The sequence below is a fragment of the Kogia breviceps genome, chromosome 2, assembly GCF_026419965.1.
Source record: "Kogia breviceps isolate mKogBre1 chromosome 2, mKogBre1 haplotype 1, whole genome shotgun sequence".
Taxonomy (NCBI): domain Eukaryota; kingdom Metazoa; phylum Chordata; class Mammalia; order Artiodactyla; family Physeteridae; genus Kogia; species Kogia breviceps.
Genome location: NC_081311.1, coordinates 2325194 through 2352962, shown reverse-complemented (window position 1 = coordinate 2352962; position 27769 = coordinate 2325194). Strand labels below are relative to the sequence as shown.

Sequence of the window (27769 nt, the reverse complement as noted above, 5' to 3'; positions counted from 1 at the left end):
AGAGTCCGTGGGTCTGTTTTTAAAAATTATGTTTGCATTTAATTGCATGAATTCCTGTTAAAAGGCCTCAGATACTTTGTAAGGTAAAGCATAATGATGTATGACCTGCAATGGAAATGACTTGATTGGTGTGGAAGGGAGACCCTAGGTTTGAAGGTGGAAAAAGTCTTTCCACATTAACGAGACCATCTGGTGTCTGTTCGCCTCGCTGCAGGTGTGGAGATTCCTCAGGCTTGTCTGTCCTCCCGTTGCTGTGGTCCCAGGCCCTTGGGGTGGGCACGGGGCTTCCATTAATGTTGCAGCCCCGTGTACCAGGGATCCTTTACCCTGATTAAGGACGAGCTTTCTGGGTACACGGATGGAGCTGCATGGAGGTTCCTCTCTGTCCGCTGGAGTGGTCCGTGCATAGATGCCTTACCTGTCCAGGTGAGCGGGGAGGTGGTCAGGCTTCACCTGGTGAGGGCTTCTCAGCAGGGGCTGTGCGTTGGAATCACCCACAGAGCTTCTGAAACGTCCCATGCCTGGGCCTACGCCAGACCCAATTAATTAATCAGAACCTCTGGGGATAGGAGCCTGGATGTGTTCCAGCGCTCAGCCAGGTGCAGAGCCACTGGGCCAGCCAAAGTGGGGAGTGATGGTCTGCATCTCCCCCGCTCCTGGCAGGGGGTCTGGAGCACGCCGACGCTGGGTGTCTCATCCTCCTGACAACCTCACGTCTCTGAGGACTCTGGGTTCTCCGCTGTCCCATGGGGAGGAGCCGCATTTCATCCGGGCGACTCCGTGGCAGCGTGCGATCTCAGGTGGCCTCGGCCTGCAGTGGCTTGACGCAAGATCTCAGTTCCCCGACCAGAGACTGAAGTCAGGCCGTGGCAGTGAGAGTGCTGAACCCTAGCCCCTAGACCGCTAGGGCCAGTGACTGGTGACGGGGCCCTGGTTTGTCTGCTTTGCTGAAGTGAATTTCAACAAAGATATGGAAAGTAGTGAAACAAGTAGAGTGTTTCTTAGCAGGGAGAAAAGTACGTGTCGATAGGCACACACGGGCGGGCTCCGGGAGAGTCGCGCCCTCGTGGTCCTTTGGACCCGCTTACATGGGGCGTTGCTTCCGGGTGCCGCCTGGCCACAGCCATCTTGCTTTCCCTGGCTCCGGGTCCGTGTTTGGCACAACTCGGTCCTCCCCGTGTGCGCGTGCGTCTCCGAGCCAGGATGGGTTGCGGCGCAGAGGCCTGTGGGAAGGTTGACACCACCTACTTTGGGGTGGCGCCCCCTCCCTTTCTGACCTCCAAGGAGCTTTTCTGCGCGTGTGTAGTTGGGAGGGTCTCCCTGACTTCGAGAATGAGAAATAAGTGGTCTCTCCGTCTCTTACCTGGGCAGGGCCCAGCTCCTCCCTGCTCCGGCCATTCGCTTTACCTTGGAGTATCTGACCACAGGGGACAGACTGCAGCTGCTCAGCCTGCGCCCCATCTGTCTCCTGCCTCACATGGGCCCAGCTTTCCCAGCCTTCCCCAGAGACGTGGTGTGGGTCTGCGCCGCCCTGGGGCCGGCGGGTGCCACCCTGACCCCTTCGGAGGGTGGCGGGGTATCTGCCCCTGCGCGAGTGCCCTCTGGTCCTCGTACAAATCTCCCTAAAGGTCAGCTGAGGCTTCCACGCCCAGCAGTCTGACTTCTACATTCAAGGGGCTGCATTATAACCAGTGACCGGGCGGTGGACACATTTCAGGGAGTCTGATCACCCACTAGACTCTTCACGGAGTGATATTGCCGGTGGGGCTCTGAGGTCTTCAGAAGAGCATGACTCAGAGTGCCTGAAGATGGGTGGTTGTTTTTTTAATAACGAACGCAGAGCGGCCAAAAGCCGGCTTCCATTTGTGGGGTGGGGTGGTGAGGGTGCTGCGGCGAGGCCCCTCTAAATAGAGGCTCTTTGCTCTGCAGCCGTCCTCGGACTTTCGGGCCAGAACAGAGTGTGGAGCCCGCCCAGATGCCCGCGGGGCTGTGCCTTCGTGTGGGCCTCAAACACTGCAGCCCTGAAGAACAAAAAGAATGAAAACCAAAGCAGAACAAACCCCCTAGGAGAGCAATGAGGAGGTCCTAGGAGACTTCCCTGAAATGCAAACAGCAAAGGTCAGATTCCCCCAGGAAGTACTTAAGGCTTCCTGTTCAGTGCCAGGCATGGGTTCTGAGGGTGTTCCCCAGACTGGCCAAGGGCCTGCCAAGTGGCCCTTCTAAATGGCTTTGCCTTCCCTTCCTGACCACCTGCTGTTTAAGCTAAGTGCTGTCAGATGAATGCTTTCTTATGTAAATAGCCAAACACCTCCTGGAGCTCCAGAGGCCTGTTCACCTTGGGCTGGGAGCTGCTTGGGTTTAGTTTTCCCATCTTTGCTCGGGCAATGTAGCAACTTCTGGTTGAGAGATTCTAAATTAATGAAAGAAATAATGGTAGTGCAGAACAGGGCTGGACATGGAAAATCAGCTCTTAGCTGAGAAATAAAATGCATCCTCCCAACATCAGAGGTTAGATTTGGTTTTTTTTTTTTTTTTTTTTTTTTTTTGCGGTACGCGGGCCTCTCACTGTTGTGGCCTCTCCCGTTGCGGAGCACAGGCTCCGGACGCGCAGGCCCAGCGGCCATGGCTCACGGGCTCAGCCGCTCCGCGGCACGTGGGATCCTCCCGGACCAGGGCACGAACCCGTGTCTCCTGCATCGGCAGGCGGACTCTCAACCACTGCGCCACCAGGGAAGCCCTAGATTTGGAATGCTGATGTTTCATTAGCGTAGCGTATGGCATTTAAGACTCATAAACTAGCCGATGATATGGCAGCACTGGAGAGTTGGGGAAACCCAGCAGATCTTCATCTCTACGGCGAGGCCGGGGAGGAGTGCACCCCCCTCCTTAGAAGCCTGTGCTGAGCAGCCCCTGGAGCCGGGCTCCGCGCTGGAGGCTGAAAGTCACAGAACATGCCCCCCCCAAACAGGGCACTTTGGCCTCAAGATTATTTTGAGCTGAAGGCAATTGAGAAGCAGATATTGTCCTCCGCTATTTGCCTAAAAGCAGGGCATCAATTTGTAAAGGTGTCCCCCTTCTCTGTCTACCGAGTACAGAAGGTAATGACTAGAGAAAACTGAATCTACGTAACGAACTTTACTGACTGGCCTCATCTTCCGTTCGTTTCCGCATATATTTACCTTCCCACAGTTTGCCCCTGGAAACTCGAGTGGTTTTCCTTTGTCCTGTCACTTCTCTGCACATTTATTGTTCCTTTGTTAAGAGTTCCAAGCACCCCTCCGAGTCACTGATACCCGCCCATGTTTGAGAGATGCAGGAGCAGTCAACTTCTGTTTATTTGTCGCTTGTTAATCTTTGGTCTGTGGCATTTGCGGGGCCCCAGCCAATGAACCTGAGGTGGTTAGAGGAATATTCCTCCTCCCCTGCAGGGCGAAAGTGCAGAGAGAATAGGGCCACTCCCTGCTCTGGAGGAACCCAGGAAACACCCCCTCATGGGGAACTTAGGGTACGTCTGTTGCAGGAAGGGGGACCCCTTCCAGGGCCCAAGAGTGGGCTTTTGTCTAACACTCGGAAGTGAATTGTCCGAGGAGACACACGTGCTGATAAAGCAAGAGAGTACGGGGAAGGGGCGCCCGGGCGGAGAGCGGCGGGGGTGAGGGGACCCCGGAGAACTGCCCCGCCACGTGGCTCGCAGTCTCAGGTTTTATGGTGATGGGGTTAGTTTCCGGGTTGTCTCTGGCCATTTGTCTTGCTTGGCCCGTATTTGGTCTGACTTGGTCCTTCCTGGTGCATGAGCATCTCTCATCCAAGATGGATTCCAGTGTGAAGGATTCTGGGAGGTTGGCAGGACATACGATGGGCTGGCGTTTCCGCCCTCTTGTGGCCCCTCCCGAATCCCCCCGGTTAGGTTTTGGTGGGGGCAGCACCATGTTCCTTATCGGTTCCTCCTGTTGTGAGACAGCTCGGGCAAGTGGGCCTGGCCAAAGCAGGTGGTTTCCGTCAACAGTTCCCTAACATCTGTCATAGGCAGGTGCTCAAAGCTGACGGAGACGGGTGGTTACCTTCCCCGGTGCAGGTGCCCTGGGCCGTCAGAAAAGAATGCACAGCTTGGTTGGCCTTTGAGCCAGCGTTAAATTTGGAAGGGATTTGCAGGTCTCTGGATCCACCTCTCCTCTTTTCAGGTGAGCAAACTGAGGCTCAGAGAGGGAAGGGGCTTGTGGGGTCCTGGCTGGCAGCTAGGAGTGGAGGCCAGGGCATCCCCGGGCACTGTGGTCTCCCTTCTGCTTTCCCTGCAGGACCTGACCCGTGGTGGTCAGGTCGACGTCGTCCGCAAATGGTTCTGGCCCCTGAAGCTGTGGGGACCACCTACCTTGGTGTGGGGTGCAACTTCTTTCCAGACGTCGTTCCCTGAGGATGTCCAGGAGGAAGCAGAGACGCGTGTGGTCGGCCAGGGATGAGAGAGCCCAGCGGCATGAGGTCCCCACTAAAATGCGGGGTCCCAAGTCCCCGTCTGCAGGACCTCCTTTCACCAAGGCGGCCTCACCATCCTCCAGGACCCGCTCAGCGCGTGCACGGAGCAGGTGGGGGACCCTGAGGCACCCAGACTGGCCTCTGCAGGGGCGTCGGAGAGACGGGTGCGGCGTGCAGTGGCCTGAGTGGCTGCAATGACGAGGAAGGTTATGTGGGACCCGGACTGGAGAGGGCTCGCTCAGCTGACTGGTTGCCAGCCAGACGTCTCAGGAGCTCCACCTTCTTTTAAGGCCTGCGGGAGCCTTTCCTGAAACCACAGGAAGATTGTGGGCTGTGCCACCTTGTTTGCTGTTGACTTAGGGCAGAAAACTGCCGTGTCTGAACAAATCTGTGGACAAAGAATGTCGCCAGCCGTGTTAGTAAACAGAGAATGTTGCGGCCCTCAGCCCTCAGCCCTCAGCCGCTGCAGCCTCGGGACGGTGCACCCCGAGGGGAGTCGGGGTGGAGAAGAGCTGGACGCCGGCCCCGGGCAGCTGAAGCGCACATCCAAGGAATGGCTTCAATCCGCCCAGACTCTTGTATCTTCCCATACATAGAAAAGCGCTAAGTTCTTTCACCTGAGACGTCTGGTTTTCTTTAATCGACGGTGATGTTTTGATGGTCTGACTCCCTGGTTTTTGCTGGGAAAACCCCTATAGCTCTGGCTCCCCTTTGACCTCTACAGAGCAGTCCCTCAGAGCATCAGAGAGGCCGCCTCCCGGGCTTAACTCCTCAGCAAGTCCACCGAATGAAACATAATGCTCAACTTTTAGGTTGTGTGTATTTTTTCAGCCAAGAACGCCCTCGCTGGGTGTCCTGAGTTGCTTTTGTCAGTATGGGAGGACTGTCGACCACGGCTCCCGCTGGGACCTCCATCTCCGTGTGGCGCTGGGGTGTGGGGGAGAAATGCTAATCCCGCGTCCTAATCTCCCTGTCCTGCTCCGGTAATTTGCAAATGAAAGTCTCCCTGTCTCTGGCTGCTGGCTGGTAACAGCACAGACAAGGAGCTTAATTGCGTTGGGGAGGACATCGTCGCTGCCACTGGTTTTTGGTTAATGGGATAAGTTATAATTTCACACTCAAAAATATCAGCATCCATCCAAAATAAGAACATCGCAAGCAATTAGTGTAGATTATGGATTTGAAATGAAGAAGGAAATATATTAATGTCTAATTACTCTGTTAATTAGGCATCGGTGCCATAATATTTCATACCTAAATACCAATGTTGATGAGGGTGTAATTATTATATTCTTTTTGGAGTGCGGAGCGGATCCTTGCCGTTTTGCTCAACAGTAAACATCAGACGCGGGCACGGCCCTCGCGGGTCCTGGCCTACTGCTGCCCGCCGCGTGCCTGCCAGGTCCCGAGTGACCCAGACAGCATCTGCACAGACAGACATTGTCAGTCGAAACCCAGGTGACAATGGTAGCAGCCCTGTCGCATCAGAGCACGTGCTGCCTGTGATAGGGGTAGAAGTTATAGAAAGGCTGGGTGTGCGCTTAGGGATTTCAGGGAATTTGCTGGACTCTCACACCTTGTAACGCCGCGTGTACCACATGCCTCAATTACACTGTAACGTCTGCAGTCGGTTCCAAAGCCAGCACTGGGCATGGGCCAGCAGGGTGACCTGGGACCCGAGGTTCTTGGAGGAGGCGCTTAGGTGGCTCTTGTTGTCCCAGGCTGGAGTGACCGGTGGAGCGCCCCGGGTTGCCCAGACCGTCCCCGATTTTAAAATCGACAGTCCTGTGTGCCGGGAACACTTTCAATCCAAGGAAGACAGAGATGGTTTTTTCCTGGGGCTCTGCTGGCTTTAAAACTGAAGCCCCCTCAGCCCTGGGCAGAACCATGTGGCAGCCCCCCGCTCTGGGCTCCAGGCGCACCGCCGCCAGCAAGACCCTACCTGGCCCGTGGGTCTGACCACTCGAGGGCTGTCCTGATGGACACGTGACTCAGTCTCCCACCTGCAGAGTGGCTTCGTGCTCAACAGCGAGGACATCTGGGAAGTCAAAGAAGTGCCCTTGCAGGACGCTTCGGTTCTGAGTGTGTGCGACCACTGATGCCATTTTGTCTAAACATGGCCTCGGGCCTTGGCCGGTACCTCTAGGGATGAACTGAACCTCGGGACCGCAGAAGGCACGGCTGTGCGCTTCAGCCGATGCTCTCGCCGTTGCCTGCCGAGAGCCCTTGAACCCAGGCCCAGATTCCCAGTTGGGTGGGAGCCCTTTGAACAGGTCTGCTGGTTGCCGACCCTTTGCCTGATGTCCACTCTGCTTTCCTTTGGGGTTGTCATCCAATATTTCCCTTTGGGGAGCCCACCCATCCCATTGGACAAAGCCTCGTGGGACCTGGATTAAGGCGCCCTGCGTGTTCCTCTGGAGGAGGGGACGTGCCAGCCCAGCACTGCCATCAGATGGTTCCTTCGCAGACCCTGAGTCCCGGGTGAAGGGACAAAACTGTTAAAAGTGGCTGGAGGTGCTTCACGCATGGAGGCGTCGGGCATGTCAGCTTAGCAGCCTGAGACTTTCTGGAGCTGCCTGGTTTCTGTCTCTCTTGAGTGCGGTTCCTTGGCCTCTTCTTTGATTTTATGAGCTTCTTTCATAGGCTTCTCACGAATTCCCTAAGGGCTTGAGTTTTCCAGACTGATTCCGGTTCTAGGAACCCGAGGCATTTCTCATGTCTGCAGAAATCGGTACCCACACTTGGGAGCATGTCAGGCTGGGTTGGGGTCTCCCAAGTCCCCTGAATCGCACGGTCGCAGTTACCGGTGTCCTACTCTTTCCACCTCAGTCTCCCTTTCACCAGAGAACCCTGCTGAGGGCGAGAATTTAAAAGCTGCCGGCCTCCAGCCACCCAGACAAACTCTGAATCTGGTTTTCTGCTGACCTCAGCTCTGCGGGTGCTGGAGACAAGAGATTCTCTGAGCATGGCCGCGGGGCGTTCCTGGGGCCTGGGCCTCGCCTTGGGTGAGAGTGGAGGGGTTTGAGGAGGCCTTGCTTGAAGCAGGCAGCTCCCCTCCCGCTGTCACGTGTCCCTGCACGGCAGGTGTCTCTGTCCCTGAAGCTGGGCTCCAGGCCCGGGGAGCACAGAAGACTGCTTGAGGAACGGTTTGGGCATCAGGTCTATGGGCGGTGCCCTTCCCATCCCAGAATAGGAGTGAGGTTCCCTCTCCCCTCCACCTCAGCTTGGTGACCAGGTGGAAGCGTTCTTCATTTCCCGGAAAGTCAGTTACCTACCACCTGCTGTCAGTTCCAACTGCTATTTTATTAAAAAAAAAAAAAAATCCAGCCTTGGGAGGACAGCTGTCCAGGCAGGTCTGAGAAACAAGGTCAGGGAGTCTCAGGCTTACAGCTGGGCGGGACCAGTACTTGGCCATTCAACCCAAAAGTTTCATTCCGGGAGAGCTGCCAACTGGCCTGGCCACGTCGAGCAACCCCTCCGTCTGCTCTGAGTGCAGGTTCTCGCTTGAAACTGGGTGCACAAGAGCCTTGGTTGTTTCCTGGCTTCGGCCAAGCCCTGAGGGGCAGGGAGGGGACTTGGTCCTAGCAGCTGGAAGAACATCTGGGTGTGCCCTGGCAGTCTGCATGCAGGCATGTGCTGATGGCGGCATCCTTGGGAAACCTTGGGATTGAAGTTTTATCAGAATATTAGGAAAAGGAGGGTATGTAATGAAAGGGGGGAGCATTGGAGAAGTCTAGTCATTGTTTTAGATTTTCAGGGTGATGGATCATGTTCTTGATGGGGCTTTGCTTCCGTGGATGATCGAGGCTCTGTACCCTCTATCGTTAAGGGAAGGATACTCTTTTCAGATGCTTCTGGGCAGCTTCATGATTGCTCAGTCATGTGGCAACAACGTAGAAAGAACCCGCCTTTGCTGAGTAATTGGAAGTTGAGAAATGATCTTTTTCCTTGTCTTTGAGAATTCTATTCACCTTTTGAATGCTCCGCCTCTCAGATCAGGTAAGCGTTATTATGTGAGTCTGAGCTCCGCTGACTGACGTCTGGGAGTGGATAGGGCTGTCCTGATTCGTGCCTAGCGATGAATCGTCCCCGTGGTTCTTTTCCGGGACAGCGTGATGGGTGCCCTGCTGCTTCGGGGCAGAGACGGAGGCACTGGGTGCTCCCTTTGTGGTCACAGGTTAGATGCCCACGAGACGTGGCAGAGGGGACCGAAAGGAGACCCGCCACGTGCAGGCTCTTCCTGGGTCGGGCCCAGCCTGCCGAGGGGACACCGCCCTGTGGAGGGGCTGGAGAGGAGGGACAGGACACTACAGGCTCGGGCTGAGGCCGGCCCTGGAAACCCCACTCTGTCACCGCCCCTTGGTTGATTTAGATGTGCAGCCGTCAGTTTTATGTGCAGATTGAACCCTGCCAACCATGGTGGGGACGATTAGAGCTTGGAATCCCCACGGGATCTGTTCTCCAGAATAGAGGATTTCTTCATAAAGTAAACAGTTACCTACCGCATCCTCTTGCAGCAAATCTAGATTCCTCTTCACTGGATCTTTTTAAAGCTGAGCAATTCTCAAAGCAATTTAAAAAGAGGTGTAACTAATAAGCCGGTAGTGGAGACAGAACGAAATCATAAAGAACACATGCTCCAAATCAAGTAACCCAGAAATCGTAAGAAAAAGAGGAAAAACAGGACAAAGAATAATTGGAACGAAAAGAAAATAACGAGCAAAACGATAGGTTTAATCCCATCAAATCAACTATTGTATTAAATGCAAATGTTGTGAGCATCATAAATATTTTAAAACAATTTAAAAGCCAAGATTATCAGATCAGATAAAGAAGCAAGGCCCAGCCATATGCCATTATAAGAAACCCAGTTTACATATGAAGACATAGATGGGGTAAAAATATAAACATGGGAGAAGCTGTGTCGTGCAAACATTAATTGAACAAGTATCGGTCAAATTAGACCTCGGAGCAAGGAATATTAACAGGGACAAAGAGAGATATAACATTAAGATAAGAGGTCCATTAATCAAGAGACAATCTTGAATGTGTATGTAGCTAGTAAAAGAGCTTTAAAATATGTGAGGCAAGCAATGATTGGATTGAAAAGGGAAACAGACAAATCCATGATTATAGTTGGAAGCTGTAATACTCCTCTCTTTGTAATCAGTGGAACAAGTAAACAGAAAATCAGTAAGGATATGGGAGACTAGAACAGCAGTCTTTTGCAACTTGATCTAAGTGACACTCAGAACAATTCACCCAACAACAGCAGAATATACCTTCTTTCCAAGTGCACATGAAACATTCACCAAGACAGACCGTGTTCTTAGCCATACAATGAGCTTCAACACCTCAACATATTTAAAATAATTAAAATTATATAAGATATATTCTCTGGCTACAAAGGAATTAAACAAAAAATCTATAATAGAAAGATATTTGGAAAATTCCCCCAAATTTGGAACCCAAAAGGCATGCTTCTAAATAATATATAGGTCAAAAGGGAAGCCACAAGGCACATGGGAATTATTTTCCGTTGAATGAAGATAAAGGGGCTTCCCTGGTGGTGCAGTGGTTGAGAATCCACCTGCTAATGCAGGGGACACGGGTTCGAGCCCTGGTTCAGGAAGATCTCACATGCCGTGGAGCAACAAAGCCCATGTGCCACAACTACTGAGCCTGCGTTCTAGAGCCCTTGAGCCACCACTGCTGAGCCCATGTGCTACAACTACAGAAGCCCTCGTGCCTAGAGCCCATGCTCCACAGCAAGAGAAGCCCACCCACCGCAATGAAGAGTAGCTACCACTTGCCACAACTAGAGAAAACCCGCGTGCAGCCATAAATAAATAAATAAATAGAAAATTAAAACACAAGATATGAAAATTTGTGGATAGAACTAAAGAAGTGTTTTGAAAGACATTTATGGCATTAAACATTTATATTTTAAAATAAGAACTGTTTTAGATCAATAATCTGTTTCTTTTCTAAGCAACTGGAAAAAGAACTAACCCATTACAAAGCAAACGAAAGGAAATACCAAAGATAAGAGCAGAAACCAATGAAACTGAAAACAGAAAAATAGAGAAAATCAATAAAACCAAACGCTGGCTCTTGGAAAAGATCAATCAATTTGATAAACCTTTAGTCAGACTTGTCAAGATAAAGAGGACACAAATTATCAATATCAGGAACGAGAGAGGGCATCATTACAGATCCTAAAGACATTTAAAGGATAAATAGGGAATATTATGAAATACTTAATGTCATAAGTATTTCAGAATGGTGGGACACCTCTACATAACTTTGACAAATTATTTATTAACTCCAGGCTTCAGTATTATCGTCCTTAAAAGGGTGGAGTAATGTACAGTCCATTACAGTCTAAGATCAAGATGCTGTCAGATTTGGTGTCTGGTGGGAGCCTGCCTCCTGGCTTGTGGAAAGCTGCCTTCTTGCTGAGTCCTCCTGTGATGGAAAGAGAGAGAGCTCTGGTCTCTTCATCCCCTTATAAAGGCACTAATCTCATCATGGGGCCCCACCCTCATGACCTAATCTAACCTAATCACCTCCCAGAGGTCTTCCCTCCACATACTGTCACATGGGGGATTGGGTTCGACATACGGATTGTGGGGGGATACAAACACCCAGTCCATAGCAGGCCCCCTGGCTGTAGGTGTGATGGCAAGACTGCCTTTGCCGTGGGCTGCAACCCAGTGGTGAGGGAGCAGGTGGGGCAGATCGCCTGAACCTCTTGTGCCGGCCTCTTGTCTACTGCCAGAGCCTCGCATCAGCTGATCCCACCAGGGGGCAGAGAGAAGGGCGGTGAGATGACTCAGTTCAGAGCAGGGACCCAGCGCATGCAGCAGGTGGATCTGGGGAGAGTGGAGGGTGATAGCCCGGTGAGAGGCTCCTCTCCCTCTTCCTCAAAACTGCAGTTGTCCCCAGCGGGGTTGTTATGGAGACTGAATTCGATAACGTGGATCCAGGGGTCCGCACGGTGCTGGCATAACGGGAAGAGCAGAGTGGTGACCATAATAATTATTCCGTGAACTTTGCGTTTTGATAGAACTGCTGTATGTTTTCTTCTTGCTCAAAACACAGATTATGACTAGCCTTCCATGTCCAAAAATTCTCCCCAAATATCATTTTTAATATCTGAAGAATATTCCGTTTTGTGGATGCTCCCAAATGTCCTCAACATGCTCCTGTTTTGGGACAGTTAGATTCTTTTTTTCTGTTAAAAAAATCTTCCTAGAGCTGAATACTTGGGCGTCTCCTTGACCATTTTCTAGAAGTAGAACTGCTGAGTCATGGCGTTCCTGTATGTTTAAAGTTTTGATATTTGCAGCCAGATCAACTTCAAAATGATCGTGTAGCAGTAAACACTCACTGTGGGTCTCCGTCTTAGAATCCCAGGGCCCAGAACTCTCTCTGGCTGAGGACGCAGGACCACTCCATGGGAGTGCCTGGGGAACACGTGACTTTAGCGCTGGAAGTCCCTCTGGACCGGCGGACGGATGGAGGGCATGGTCCCAGGGAGACTGTCTGCCTGTGGGTCCCGCCTCCGTCTTGGCCGGCCACCTGCTCTTGGGGACCCGACCACTGGGGCTCCTTCTGCGCACTCCTGCGTGGCTGCCTCCTTCTCAGCATTCAGCTCCACCGCCAGAGTCACCTCCTCATAAGGTGCCGTGTGATCCAGAAAACAGCGCCCCACCATTCTCCCTCCCTAGTTTAGTTTAGATTCCCCGGAAAGCAGAACCCAGAGCTCAGGCCGGGCGCTCTGTTTGTCGAACAGACTGTGAGCAAACCTGACGTGCGTCTCTCTCTGATCGAAGCGCTTCAGGGCTGGGGGCCTGCCTGGCCTCTCTCCCCCCTGCCTCCAAACCCTGCGAGAAGCTGTGTTGAGATGGTGAGGCTACAGGATGGAGGTGGCACCTGATCCCCATTGAATGTATGTAAGTGAGAAGCAAACCTTGCTTGTCAAGCCATCCAGCTTCAGGTTTGCCTGTCATGAGCGCTAGCTAGCTTTCCCTCCTGACTAGTTCAGGTGGGGAGTTGGGCCTCGTTCATGAAACAGCAAAAGGGATGGTATGGCAGGTGGGGCAGGAAGGCCTTATCAGCCACACTCAGGACACTAATCTCATCATGGGGCCCCACCCTCATGACCTAATCTAACCTAATCACCTCCCAGAGGTGATTCTGGGCTTCATTCTGGGGGAGGTGGGAATCCTTTGGAGGTTTAAGCAGAGGAGAGTTTGGTCTGACTCATGCTTTGGACAGACTACAGGCATCCAGACCACCTGAGGGCCTGCTGTAGTTGCCGGAATGCCGTGCTGCTGGCTGGGACAAGGTGAGGTCGGGGGTGGGGAGCTGGTGGGTCCAGCACACAATTTGGAGGCAGAGAAGATCGGACTTTTGCTGATGGAGTCAAGGTTGGGAATAAGGACAAATAGGGTCAAAGGCAGCTCGTAGCTCGACCTGATCCACGAACGAACGATGGGGCTATAGTGTTTTGCAACAAGAAGACTTGTGAGAAGCAGTTTGGCGAGAAATTGCTGGGTTCTGTGTGGGCATCTTAAGTTTGAGGTGCCTATTAGATTCACGAGCAAAGAGTGATGTGCCATTTTTGTTACTACGAACAGGAACGGAGCTGTCGCCCCACCTGTTCTGCGTCATGAGCATATGGTGCCACCTCGCAGAGCCGTGCGACGGGGGGGCCTCGACCCAGCGCACATTTTGTGGGATGCGCAGGGTCTGTGGTGTGTCCTAGCATGACAGCAAGTGGCCTGTTCGCATTCGCATCTCAGATGCACACTCATAAAATGTTATGTAGATCTCGTGTGAGCAGGGAGGTGCCTTCCCTGTGTTTACAAGAGTATTTGCAGTTTCCTCTGCAGCTTCTGTTTACACTGAAAACATTCCACTTGTTTTGATGCAGACATAAACGGTTCTGTGTCAGGTTAGGCTTCCACAGAGTGCCTCAGAAACCAGAGTTTCCGTTTCTGAGGTTTGGTGGCACGTGGTCAAATGCTGCTCTCGCTGTGACCCCGGGGCGCCCAGGGCTGGCGCTCTTGCTCTCACTCACTTCCTACCGTGTGCATCGGAGCTCCGGGCAGGGATTGCCCTCCAGTCTTTGCTAACCCGTTGGGAGCCGCCAGCAGTGATGGGACATGAGCAGAGAGTCTGGTTTAGAAGACACTTGCACTCTGGCAGAGTGAGAGTGGAGGGTAAAGGTGAGCAAGGCGCTGCCCAGGGGCGAGGAGCTTACGCGGTGTGAGGATGGATGAGCATAGGTTGCCGTGACCACAGCCCAAGGCCTTTGGGGGCAGGTTCGCAGCAGTAAATGAGCATCGTGCTCTGTGCATGTCAGGAGAGACGGGCAGCATCTGGGGGTCAGAGGTGCTTTCCAGGGTTCAGCTGAGTTCTCAGGGGTGGGCGGGCACATCCTAGGTTGAGGGTGTGGCTTGAGCAAAGAGCCTAGAAGTAGGGGACCACGTGTCCTTTTTATTGCAAGGACAGAGGCCCAACTAACTTACTCAAAAGCTCCGGGGAGAATTAACTGCCCTCCATGACTGGCAGCGTTGGATCCAGACATTCAAATGTCATAGTTATGAATCTGTCCCCACTTCCCAGCCGTGTCTTCCTCCACGTCATCTTCATTCTCAGGCAGACCTTTCCCACATGCTGGCAGAAGTAGCCACCAGGAGCTCCAAGTGCAGACCCTCCTAGCTCAGCACCTCCTTCCCCGGGAGGAGCGAGCTTTGCCTTCCTCACTTTGCAGCAGAAACTCCAGTGTGGCCACGTGGCCCGTGCTGAACCAATCACTGCCCAGAGGGGTGTGTGTTCTATTTAACAACCCAGGCCCCAGGCCACCCCTACTGCTGGACGTCCATGTTAGCCTCACCAGAACCACATGGATAGAAGATAAGAGAAGGGTGGTTTTCCCAAGCAAAATCAAGGTGCTATTACCAGATGAAAAGGAATCAATGCTCAGAGAAGCAAAAATGACAGATGTATGACATAGAAGCCAGGAGCTTGGTGGCAGCAGGCACTTTTATTCATCCACCCATCCACCCACCCATCCATCCATCCATCCTCTTATTCACTCATTGAATTGAATGTATGAGTTTCCTGTGGCTACTGTAGCGAATGATCACAGACTCTGTGATTTAAAACAATGCTTATTTATTATCTTACAGTTCTGGAGGTCGGCCGTCTGACAGAGGGTCTCACATGGCTAAGATCAAGGTGTCAGGAGGGCTTTGTTCGTTCTGGAGGCTCCAGGGGAGAATCTATTTCCTTGCCTTTCCTGCTTCAAGAGGCACCCACATTCCTCCGTCTTCAAGCCAGCAACAGACTGAGTCCTCTCACTCTGCCATCTTTTTGGTTCCCTCTCTTGTCTCCCTTTTCCACTTACAAAGACTCCTAGTCTTTGCTTTATTGTTTCCAAACTTTGCCTCTATGTATATGACAAACCAGACAATGCACTGTCATTAATTTTGGTTTAAGAAGTCAGCTATATTTTAAAGTGCTACAAGTAATAAGAATAACTGTCTTTATATTTACCCATATAGTTACCACTTCTGGTATTCTTTATTACTTTATGTAGATCCAGATTTCTATCTGCCCTCATTTTCCTTTTGCTTGAAAAACTTGCTTATAGTGTAGTTTCACTGGTGATAACATTTTTCAGCTTTTGCTGTCTGAAAACTATTTTCCCCTTCACTTTTAAAGCTGTTTTTATGCAGTAAAGGATTCTAGGTTGACAGTGTTTATCAATAATTTAAAGTTGTGCTGTCGTTTATCAGCTGGCACTTGCCCCATCGAGATGTCTGCTGTTCCCCGTATTTCTTTTCCTCTCCAGTTAACATGACCCTTTTCTCTGGTTGCCTTTAAGGGTGTTTTTTGGTTTTGTTTTTTTATCGTTTGCTTTGAGCAATTTGATGGTAATGTGTGCCTTTGTGTGGTTTTCTTCATGTTTATTGTGCTTTCGGTTTGATGAGATTTTTTTGACCAATGGGTTTATGTTTTCATAAAATTTAGAAAATTTTATGCCATTCTATCCCCAGCCTCTCCTCTCTTCTTTGAGCTGCGAAGCCACGTATATTAGGCCACTTGCAGTTGTCCTGCACCATCCTGATGCTCTGTTCATTTCTCGAGCCATTTCCCCCTTTCTGTGTTTAATTTCATCTATTGCTATGTCTTCAGGTTCACTAATTTTTTCTGCCACAATGTTTAACCTGCTGTTAATTGTGTCTGTCATATTTATTTTACTCTCATACCTTATAGTTTTCATTTCTAAAACTTCAGTTTGGGTCTTTTTTAGTGAATTCCACAGCTCTTCTTAACATGCACGGACTCTATGTTATGGAGCATATAGAACAGTTATCGTAACTGCATTATGTCCTTCTCTACTAATTTTATCATCATGTCAAAGCTAGTTCGGTTTTGGTTGCTTGATTTTTCTCCTCATTGTGGGTATTATTTTCTTGTTTCTTTGTATGCCTAGCAGGCTTTGACTGGAAGCCAGACATTGTGATTTTTTTTTTTTTTTTTTACACTTTAAGCAAAGTCTTTATTTTCAAGGAAAAAGTATATTTTCTCATTTTCTGTTCTTGGCATAAATTTTAATTATTTCCAGTGGAACCAAAACCTCCTGAACCCCTTTCAGTGTCATCTAAAACTTGAACTTCCTCTATTTCTGGGTAAAATATCCGCTCACAAATGAGCTGTACAATTCGATCACCCTTTTTGACTTCGAACTTTTCTTTGCCAAAATTAAACAGTGCAACACCCACATTTCCTCTATGATCTTCATCTATGACACCAGCTCCTACATCTATGAAGTGTTTTGCAGCCAAGCCAGAACGTGGAGCTACTCTCCCATAGTACCCAGAAGGGAGAGCTATCTGAATGTCTGGTTTCACAAGGGCTTTCTCCATAGGTGGTACTGTGTCATCATAGGCACTGTATAGGTCACAGCCCGCGGCGCGCTCGGACCCCTTGGTCGGAGCGGTGGCGTGCTCCGACAGCCGGACAAAGCGGAGCCGCGTGCCGCCCTCCTCCGCAGGCCAGGCCCGTTTGCTGGGGGAGATGACTTGTGCCTCTTGAGAGCAGGGCATGGCAGGGCAGAATGCGAGCGCGAAAGGGAGCAGGCAGGACACTGTGATTTTTACCTTATCGTATGCTGGATTTTTTTCTTTTCCTGTAAATATTCTTGAGCTTTGTTCTGTGCCATGGTTTAGTTGCTTGCAAACAGTTTGATCCTTTCAGGTTTTGCTTTTATGCTTCTTAGGTGGGAGCAGAGTGATTTTTAGTCCAGGGTTAAGTTACTACACGAGTGAGGTCAAACTTTTTTTTTTTTTGCGGTACGCCGGCCTCTCACCGCTGCGGCCCCTCCCATTGCGGAGCACAGGCTCCGGACGCGCAGGCGCAGCGGCCATGGCTCACGGGCACAGCCGCTCCGCGGCACGTGGGATCTTCCCGGACCTGGGCACGAACCCGCGTCCCCTGTATCGGCAGGCGGACTCTCAACCGCTGCGCCACCAGGGAAGCCCGAGGTAAAACATTTTTGAGTGCTTTACCCTATTCCCTGTAACTTCAGATTTTCCTAATCAGGCTGCTGGAATAGGCACTGTTCTTGGCCTGTGTGAGCTTTGATGATTGTTCCCTATAATCTTCTTGGGGGTCCTTTTCCTGGTCTCGGGTAGCTTTTTCACAGGCATGCACCGACTGTTTGGGGGAGTCCTCTGAGGGTCTCTGGCGCCCTCACAAGTGCAGCCCCCTCCTCCCCTGCACTCTGGGACCTCTAGGCTCTTGGGCTTTCAGAGCTTTCCCAGCTCTGTCTCCTCAACGCAAGGAGACCCTGGAGCTCGGCATGGAGGAGATTTCACTGAAATACTGACTTCTTCAGGCAAATATAAAGAACCCACTTGTTAGGTCTTCTCTCTGTAGCTTTTCATCACCTTTGGAATGAGAGAACTTCAGTCAGTTGGCCTGCAAATGGCTTGTTCTATGTCTGAGCAGCTGTGCGTGTAGACAGCTCCTCCCAGCTTGTCATTTCTACTGATTCCTCCTAGCCCTGCCACCGTGACATGTGTGCGGGTCCTCTGACCAGCATTCCTCTGTGTCTCTCGGGCCCTGATTTCAGTCCCTAAACCATCCAGGTCATTCTTTCTATTGCCTCTTTTCTTTCCAAGCGAGGGGGCTCATATTTAAATATGACACTCCAGGCAAGTTCCAATGATAGGATACGGCTATTACCTCTTGCTTCCGAGATACCATCGTTCTGTTAATGTAGCTCGAGATTGCTCTGGCCCTTTTGATGTCTGTGCTCTTCTGTTTTCTGATAGGGAGCTTAGAGTTGACTGAAGCTCCCAAATCTTATTTACATTCATGGTTATTAAGCTACAATAAGCATGGTTGGTATTCTTTGCTTCACCACTGGCTTTTGAGGGACAAATTTGGGCAAACGTGTGTTAAAAATTTATTAGGAAAGAGCTAAAATATAAACGCAGGAGCTGGGTTTGCAGTTGGGTGAGTGTTCAATGTAAATATGATAACTTATATTTTAAGTGAAACCACGTGTATGAGGGCTCGTTGGAAGAGGGTGCATGTTCAAAATACAGCTGAACGTTTGGTTACTTGAAGATTTTGATGTTTTATAGAAGTCTTAAATTTGGCAGATTTCAGTATTTCAAGCCAGACTCCTTTACAATGGTTCTGATTCATTAAGCCACACGTCAGAGAACACTTATTTAACCAATAACACTTATGGTATTGAAGTTTATGAAGTAACAAATGGCATGTGCTGTTGACTTAATGCTGAAATAAAGATGAGCTATTGATATTTGATTAAGATAGCAGCTGTTATATAAGTGCTGTACCCTCATGCAAAGAACACTGTTATTATACAGTAGGATAAAATAGTTACTACGAAGCACCGCAATTTAGAAAATAAAGGTTACTTGAAAGCATGAAATTATTTCAAGTTAATTTTACGCTCTGCTCTTGAAGCTGATTAGTAGAAAATGTAATGCAATGTAATTTTTGCTAAACGGCTGAGCCAGGAGGGTAGCACAGAAGCCTGCAATTAGCCCTGATTGGTACTGAGCTTTTTGTGTGTCAGAGACCTGAGTGCATGACGGTGTCTCACAAGGTGTGACCTGCTGAGGCTGGTCAGCCCGGCTTCTGGGCAGCGGACTGACAGCAGCTGTTTCATATTTGTGATTGCCTTTTTGGGGCCACGGAGACACAGCAGTTATTTCCAGTTTCCCTGGGGCAGCAAGAGGGTACCATGGGAGGTCTTGTAGAGTTCTGGTGTGTCTCTCTGTAGGGGAGGGCTTGTGAGTCCAGCTCTAGTATATCGCCCAGCTCCTGTCCACCCCACTCCTTCTTGGGCTATCGGCAGTGCGGTCATAACGATTCGCAATGATGAGCTTTGGCAAATGACCTCTCACCATATTGGGCATCAAGAAGGCGATCTCTCCTCAGGGTCTTAGAAGAGATCTATGCCCGTGTGTCCAGCTGGAGTGCATGGGTGTGACTGATGAGGAAGCCTCTGACCCAGCAGCCGGCGTCTTGGATTGCCACAGGCAAATTGCACGAGTGTGTGTATCTGTGTGTGTGCGTGTGTGTGTGTGTAAATTAAGAGAACTGCCCCTCAAGGACTGGGCATTGGACCTAAGCCTTGAGTGGTGAAAGTGACAAGAGCTGAGCCCAACACTGGAGAGAGGCGTCCTACTCCTGGCCCAGAGAAACCGGTGCTGGGGCAGTGGCGAGACCTGGCTTGTGGACACTGTGCAGGACGGGGCCTGGGCTGAAGCATCGGGTCATAGCTTCGTCATACAGCTGCATCAGCAACCACAGTCACGAGTCAGGGCTCCTGGCAGACCGAGCCTCTGCCTGGGTTTCTCCCCTGTGGGGTAGCTGGGGTTTTGTGAAAGGGACATTCCTAGCTGAAGGAAGGAAAGCATTGTCACAAGAGCGGCTTGGACACACAGGGTTACTAATTTGACTGTTAAAAGGTGTGTGAGCTCATTATGTAGTCTGAGCTGGTAGAGGGGCCGTATCAGTTACATACCCGTGAAATTAAGTATGAGTTAGACGCTTGTGTCCTTGAAGACATCCAGGCAGGCATAAAGAGAGATTCAGCCTACACTGGGCCTTCGCTTTCTCCTTCCTGACTTTCACGGACGTCCATGTCGGGGAGAATGACTTCTTATATTGTGTTAAGTCGGTGAAATGGGAGACGGTAGAAGAAGATCAAGTTGACAACCAGTAAGGAGTGACAGTCACAGCTGGTGTGCAGGAAGCATGTTGCGGGGTAAACAGGTGTAAAATGTCCCCCATTGTTTCCTAAAGTTGAGCCGAGTGACTTGAGCTAGACCCAGCGGCTGGCAGGCACCATATTCTTTATTTAAATCCCAGGTGCTTCTCCTGTGGGTCTTAGTCTCCCCAGCGTTTCCTGATTCTAGGGTGGTGGGGGAGGTGCACCAGTTAGAGAACTCCACCCGGGCCCTGAATAACCTCCTGCTTTGTGACCAGGAGCTGGCCACGTGACACCCTCGTGGCTTCCTTATCCAAAACGGGAGTAGACGGGGGTGATCTGCGGTGTCTCAGATTTCTCCGTGGTGCCGAGTGAAAGATCCATTCACTTTTATTTTTGAAGTCATCTCCACTAAGCCCCCCAAAGCTACTCTCATTTCTTAGCCCAGAGTGAAGCATTTCTAGGCACCCGGCTGAGGGTGGGGCTCTTTGGGTGCAAGTGGCAGACACCCCTTTCTTAGTGGCAAACAGGAAGTTCATTTGCACACGGAATTCAAGAGTGCTAGAGGGTCGGGGCCCCTGCTGAGCTCATCCCCGTGTGGCCTGTGATTCCACCTGTGTTGTCTTAGCTCTTGTGGGGGTCACGGTGAGCCAGCAGCCCCACCAAGCAGCTCCAGCATCAGCAGGGTTTCCCCCTAAATTTCCAGCAGGGAGAGAACGTTTCCTCCGATGGTTCCGAAATTGGAGTCCTGGGATTGTTTATCTTTGGGTGAACCTGGGTCACGTGCTCAGCCCTAAACGAATCATTGTAGCCACAGGATGGGCTGGGTGAACTTGCTAGGTCTGGCTCACGTGTTTATCCTGGATTGCGGTGCAAGGGAGGTGGGGTCCCAGCTAAACCTCACAGACTGAGAGTGATGGAGGGGTTGGTCTCCAGAGAAAATCAGAAGAATGCATAATCCACGCCGAGTGTAAAAACAGCAGTTTACCATGGTACCCGGCAAATATTTAAGTCACTGAATGAATCATGGTGCAGAGATAGTGTATCAGTCAGGGTTCTCCAGAGAAATAGAACCAACAGGAGATAAATTATATATATATATATGTAATTATTCTAAGGAACTGGCTCACATGCTGTGGAGCCTGACGCTCTCAAGGTCTGTGGACTTCAAGTTGGAGACCCAGAAGAACTGACGGTGTAAATTCCAGCCCAGAGCTGGCAGGCTCAAGACCCAGGGGGAGCCAGTGGTCCCGTTTGAATCCAAAGACAGTAAAAAAAAAAAAGCAATGTCCTGGCTGAAGGCTGTCAGACAGCAGAAAATTCCCTCTTACTTGCAGGAAGGTCAGCCGTTTTGTTCTTTTCAGGCCATCAGCTGATTGGACGAGACCCAGCACCTGGGGAGGAGAATCTGCTTTACTCAGTCTACAGATTCAAATGTTAATCTCATATAGGGACACCCCCGCAGACCCCCCCAGAATGATGTTTGACAAGGTGTCAGGGAGCCCTATGGTCCGGTCCGGTTGACACATAAAATTCACCAGCACAGACGGTGTGGTGTTTTTCTGTTGACCTGGCCAAACCTATCTTTGACTTCCAATCTACTTTATTTTATTGGGAAATGGTTTAGTTTGAGGGGAATCTTTGTTTTTCCATCTAATCAATGGTAGCATCCGACTAATAACTTACCTCCAAGAGTTAAGAAGTTTGGGATAATAGGGAACCATGGTCCAATTTGGGGATGTGACTCTGAAAGTTTTGATTTATGAGATGTGAAATATCTCTCCTTACCCAAAAGACATCCATCTGATGGGTTTCTTTTTTCCCCACTGCCCAAGTTAATTGCATTTTTAATGTTGTATTCTATACCTGTCAAGAGTTAAATAAAGCCAATAAGCTCAGGTTAGTCTCTAATGACATTTATGCCATTTTAAAAGGCGAAAATAGTTTATTAGCCATGCACTTTTAAAATAAAGCACAGGTGGGACCTGGAAGCTTGCATATCAGATTCTGAGCCTGATGCTGGAAAAGTGGGGGATGGAATGTCTACCCGAGTCCTTACACGTCAGCCTTAGCGACACTAGGAGACTAAGACGCATTCTGTGCTTCCCTATCTCTTGACGCTTGCTCTAGTGGGTCCCCAAGTAGGTGGATAGCAAGCGGTTCCCAGGGGCTGGTCGTGACTACACACCGTCATTTGTGTCTGAGGTTCTTGGTGACGCCGGAGCTCTGGGCAGAGCTGGGTCAGGAGACTCCTAGTCGGGTGGGTGATGGGGTACCTGGGCTGCCCACGCCAGATGCGAGGACTGAAACGAGCTGGCGACGGAAGAGGAGCGTTGCAGAGTCACCGGGCTGCCGGCAGCGCTCCTAAGACGTTACTTATGGCTCCACGTGCCCAGCCTGTCTAAGAAGTGAAGGGTTTCTCGAAGCCAGCTTAGCCTAAACCACAGAAGCAAAAGTGGATTTATATCCATGGCTTTTGTCTCCTTCCCCCGCCCCCTCCCTCAGAGACACGTGGCCTCCTCATAGTCCATCTGCCTGAAGCTGCCCAGCTCTGACCTTTCCCAGGAGTTTCTTTGCCTTCACCCCTTACTAGGGGTTGAATTGTTCCACCCCTCCCCCAGATTCACGTGTTGAAGTCCTAATCTCCAGTACTTCAGAATGTGACTTTATTTGGAGATACGGTCTTTACAGAGGCAAGCAAGTTAAAATGAGGTCATCAGGGTGGGCCCTTATCCAGTATGACTGCTGATCTTAAATAAGGGGGGGGATTTAGATACAGAGACACATGCTCAGAGGGGAGATGATGTGAAAATACAAGGAGAATGCCACGTGAAGGCAGAGGACTGGATGGTGCACTCACAAGTCAAGGAAAACCAAAGATTGCTGCAACCACCAAAACATGGAGAGGGGCCTGGAGCAGAGTCTCGGTCCTGTGATTTCTCCCACAGTGGAAAGTGCGAGTTGTGAGTTCGAGCTGGTGCCTGGCTTGTCCAGCTCTGTGGGACACCATCCAAGATGCATGCTTATTTCTCACCCCACCTCAGAATACTGAGGTGGTTGGCATGGCTGAGTGGTTGGGAGAAGCTGGGCGCACAGCAGCTGGGGCTCGGAACTCACCAAAGGGACGCTGCCATAACCACGTCACAGCTCATCCTCCTAATCCTTCACGGGCGCCGTCAGGAAGCCCGCCCTGAGCTGCTGGGGGCCCCGCATCTGCACACCCCTCAACTGGCTCCCGGACAGTGGTAACAAATACCACAGCTGGCCCAATGCTCCCGTGTCTCACCCATAGCATCCCACCCCATGGCAGGCTCCTCACGTGCACTGCTGAGAGGGAGCAAGCGTGAGTGTTTGCAGACCACTAGGTGTAGCACTCACAGGAAGCCAGCCTGGCTCTGGAGGACTGGGAGAAGAGGCTCTCACAGACCTGAGCATTTCAGGGTGTGGTGCTAGAGGGAAAACCAGCAGGAGGCTCTCAGCACCAGGCCTGACTTTGCAGGAAAGAGAGGGATTCCTCCTCAAGGGGGCATAAGAAGTGTGGAGTGGGCATATCCCAAAGTCGGGGCGAACCTCAGAGTCGGTGGCTGGACTCACTGGAGACGGCATTTCTGAAAGTCACAGCCACTAAAGACTCTGGAGGAGGTGACTGCTTCTCCACATGTGAAGACAGCAGCACAAGACTGGAAGGAATGTGAAAAATCAAGGAAACGTGACACCACCAAAGGAATGCAATAATTTTCCACTAACCGACCCCAAACAAATAGAGATCTATGAAATGCCTGACCAGGAATTCAAAATAATTGTTATAAGGAAGTTCAGTGAGCTGTAAGAGAACACAGACAGATAACTCAATGAAATCAGGAAGATAGTACATGAACAGAATGAGAGGTGCAACAGAGAGATGGCATTCATAAAAGAGACCCAAACAGATATTCTGGAGCTGAAGAATATGATGAATGAATGAATGATGCAGAGTGTATCAACAACAGGCTTGATCAAGCTGATGAAAGAATCTGTAAACTCCAAGACAGGTCATTTGAATTTATCCAGTCAGTGGAGAAAAAAGACATATGGATAAAAAAGAGTAAAGAAAGCCTCTGTGAATTATTGAATATCGTCAAGTGAAACAATGTCAATATTATGAGAGTCCCAGGAGGAGGAGGAGGGAGGGAGGCAGACAGAGAGGGGGAGGGAAGGGGAGGGAGAGAGAGAGAGAGAAAGAAAGGGCAGAAAGCTTACTTAAGAAAATAATGACCGGGGCTTCCCTGGGGGCACAGTGGTTAAGAATCCACCTGCCATTGCAGGGGACGCAGGTTCGAGCCCTGGTCTGGGAAGATCCCACATGCTGTGGAGCGCCTCAGCCTGTGCGCCACAACTACTGAGCCTGTGCTCTAGAGCCCGTGAGCCACAACTACTGAGCCCGTGAGCCACAACTACTGAAGCCCACGCGCCTAGAGCCCGTGCTCTGCACCAAGAGAGGCCACCGCAATGAGAAGCCCGCGCACCTCAACAAAGAGTAGCCCCCGCTCCCTGCAACTAGAGAAAGCCTGCGCGCAGCAGCAAAGACCCAACGCAGCCAAAAATAAAATAAATAAATAAAATAAATAAATTAGAAAAAAAGAAAAGAATGGCCGATAATGTCCCAAATCTGGGGAGAGACATAGTCATACAGGTACGTGAAGCTTATAGGTGCCCAGACAGATTCAATCCAAAGAAGACTTCACTGAGACATATAAAACTGTTGAAAATCCAAGACAAAGAAAGAATTTTGAAAGCGGCAAGAGTAAAGGAACTCATCACATACAGAGAACTTCCATAGGGCTGTCAGTCCATTTCTCAGCAGAAAACACGATGGTAAAAGCTGAAAGATTTTTTTCTGACATCAGAAGCAAGACAAGGATTGTTCACTGTGGCCACTTCTTTCTATTCCACATGGTACTGGAAGTCCCAGCCAGAACAATTAGGCAAGAAAAAGAAATAAAAGGCGTCTAAATCAGAAGAGAAGAAGTAAAATTGTCTCTGTTTGCAAATGAAATTGTCAAATATATAGAAAACCCTAAAGACTCCATCAAATGTCTGTTAGAACTAATGAACAATCTGTAAAGTTGAAGGATACAAAATCAAAATAACAAAAATCAGTTGTGTTTCTATACACTAACAATGAACTATCAGGAAGAGAAACTAAGAAAGCAATCCCAGTTACAATACATCAGAAAGAGTAAAATACTTAGGAGTAAATTTAACCAGGGAGGTGAAAGACCTGTATGCTGAAAACTATAATGCATTGATAAGAGAAATGAAGGAAGATACAAACAAATGGAGAAATATCTCATGTTCATGGACTGGAAGAATTACTATTGTTAAAATGTCCAGAGTACCCAAAGTGATCTACAGTTTCAATGCAATCCCTATCAAAACTCCAATGACGTTTTTCACTAAAATAGACAAAAAGATCCTAAAATTTGTATGGAACCACAAATGACCCTGAGTAGCCAAAGCAATCTTGAGAAAGAAGAACAAACCTGGAGGCATCACACTTAATGACGTCAAATGATGTTACAAAGCTATGATAAAACAATATGGTACTCGCATAAGAACCGATACATAGACTAATGGAACAGAGTCAAGGGTCCAGAAGTAAACCCATGAATATATAGTCAACTAATCTTTGGCAAGAGATCCAAGAATACACAGTGGAGGAAGAATAGTCTTTTCAGTAAGTGGTGCTAGGAAAACTGGGTATTCCCATGCAGAGGAATGAAACTTGACCCCTGTCCTACTCACAAAATTAACTTGAAATGCATTGAAGATGTAAATGTAAGACCTGAAACTGTAAAACTTCTATAAGAAAACATAGGAAGAAAGCTCCTTGACATTGGTCTTGGCAATGAGTTTTTGGATATGATGCCAAAAGCGCAGGCAACAAAACCAGAAAGAGACTAGTGAGATCACAGCAAACCGTAAACAAAGTGAAGGCAATCTATGGAACGGGGAGAATGTTTGCAAACTATCTATATGATAAGGGATAAATATCCAAAATATATAAGGAACTCATACGACCCAATAGTAAAAACCAAATAGGTTAAAAACACCTCACAGCTGTTAGGATGACAATTATCAATAAGACAGGAGATAACACACGTTGGCCGGGATGTGGAGAAAAGGGAACCCTTGTGCGCTGTTGGTGGGAATGTAAGTTGGAGCAGCCACTATGGAAAATGTTATGGAAGTTACTCAAAATATGAAAAATAGAGCTACCGTATGATTCAGCACCCCTGCCTCTGGGTATATATCCAAAGGAAATGAAGTCAGTGTCTTGAAGAGATAGCTGAACTCCCATGTTCATAGCAGCATTTACTCACTAGCAAAGATATAGAAACAACCTAAGTGTTCATCAGTGGATGAATGGATAAAGAAAATGTGGTAAATATATATGGATTATTTAATCAGCCAAATAAAAGAAGGAAATCCTGCCATTTGTGACAACATGGATGGAACTTGAGGGCATTATGTTAAGGGAAATCAGCCAGACAGAGAAAGACAAATGCTGTATCATCTCACTCATATGTGGAATCTAAAAAAAAAAAAAAAAGTCAAACTCATAGAAACAGAGAGTTGGATGGTGGTTTCCAGGGGCTGGAGGTTGGGGAAATGAGGAGATATTGGTCTTAAGGTACAAACTTTCAGTTATAAGATGGATAAGTCCTGGGGGGATCTAATGTACAGCACGGTGACAATAGTCAACAATACTGTATTGTACACTTTGCTGCTGAGAGAGTAGCTCTGAAGTGGTGTCACTACAAAATATATGGTAACTATGTGAGGTAAAAGATGCAGTCCTTTAATTGTGGCAGTCCTTTCTCAGTGAATACATATATCAAAGCATCATGATGTACACTTTAAATATATACATTTTTATTTGTCAATCATTCCTCAGTAGAACTGGAAAAAAAAGTGTCAGAAAATGATGTAATTGCTCATATAACATTGAAGGGATTTTAATGTATTCCAGAAATTTTTCTAAAATTTTCATATCTAAGTGTCTGGTAACTATAGATATTATCATATCATTTAAAAATTAAAACACTCAAACTATCCTAGAAGAAGCTGAAAAAACAGTGGAGCGTCCAGAATATCTGTCACTGTCTCCATTCCAGGCCATTTCAAAATTGATGATTGCTTCTTGGATGGTTGCTGTGTAGAAACTCGCTTTTTCAGTGAGTTTCTGGCTGAGCTTTTCCTGCAGATGTTCTATTTCTATCACCAAAGCAAGTCACTTTTCTATCCATACGGCCTCTCCTTCTGTGGTCCCTTTTCCTGGAGGTGGAGTCATCTCCCTCCAGGAATTCTGAGGACGCTCAGCGTGTCTGGTCCCTGAGCCCTCCCTTCACCAGGGCTGCCCTGCCCCAGCTGTCCTGCCCTGACATTTTTTGTTTTCATCTTCTCTTCTCTGTCCTCACGCTCCCGCCCTATTCCAGGCTGACATTTCCTTGCAGACACTAGCAGTCTTGTTCTAATCAGGGCAGAATCCAGGGGCTCTTTGAATTACGATGGGAAAAAAAATGACATCTTCATATTCATTAACCTCTAACTGAAGTTTAGCATTTCATTCAATTATGAACACACGCATCAAAGCCCCGTGGAATTAGCAGTTTCCTGGGACTTTGTCCCTAATACAGGCTCTGCTTCTGCGGGGGGGGGGGGGGGGCGCTATTGCATGTATGATGTTCCTGAATCCTTGAACTTCCTGAAACCCCATGGGAACACACACGTGTTTTCCTGTCACATTTCAGTCTTGCAGACATCTGGACCTTCATTCTTGCTCATCCTGCTCCAGACTCAGAGACAAAGCGTTGGACCTGCTGCTCTAGGGCTTGCTAGCTGTTCAAAATCCCTGGGGTCAGGCAACTCACAGTACTTTGGGGGGAGGAACCTTTGGGACCACAGAATCTTCGGGGTCTTAAAAACCTTAGAATTTTAGCGCTCAGGTACACGGAGGACAGAAGAGACCCTTAGATGGTTCCAGAG

At 49.2% G+C, this 27769-nt stretch overlaps 1 long non-coding RNA gene and 1 pseudogene across 1 annotated transcript in view; one reads left to right on the top strand and one right to left on the bottom strand.

Moving 5' to 3' along the window:
- The window catches only part of LOC136793471 (uncharacterized), a 466580-nt gene that overhangs the window by 146808 nt on the left and 292003 nt on the right, over positions 1–27769 (top strand). The gene's annotated exons all lie outside the window — the stretch shown is intronic.
- Positions 16035–16595, bottom strand: LOC131750785 (deoxyuridine 5'-triphosphate nucleotidohydrolase pseudogene; annotated as a pseudogene).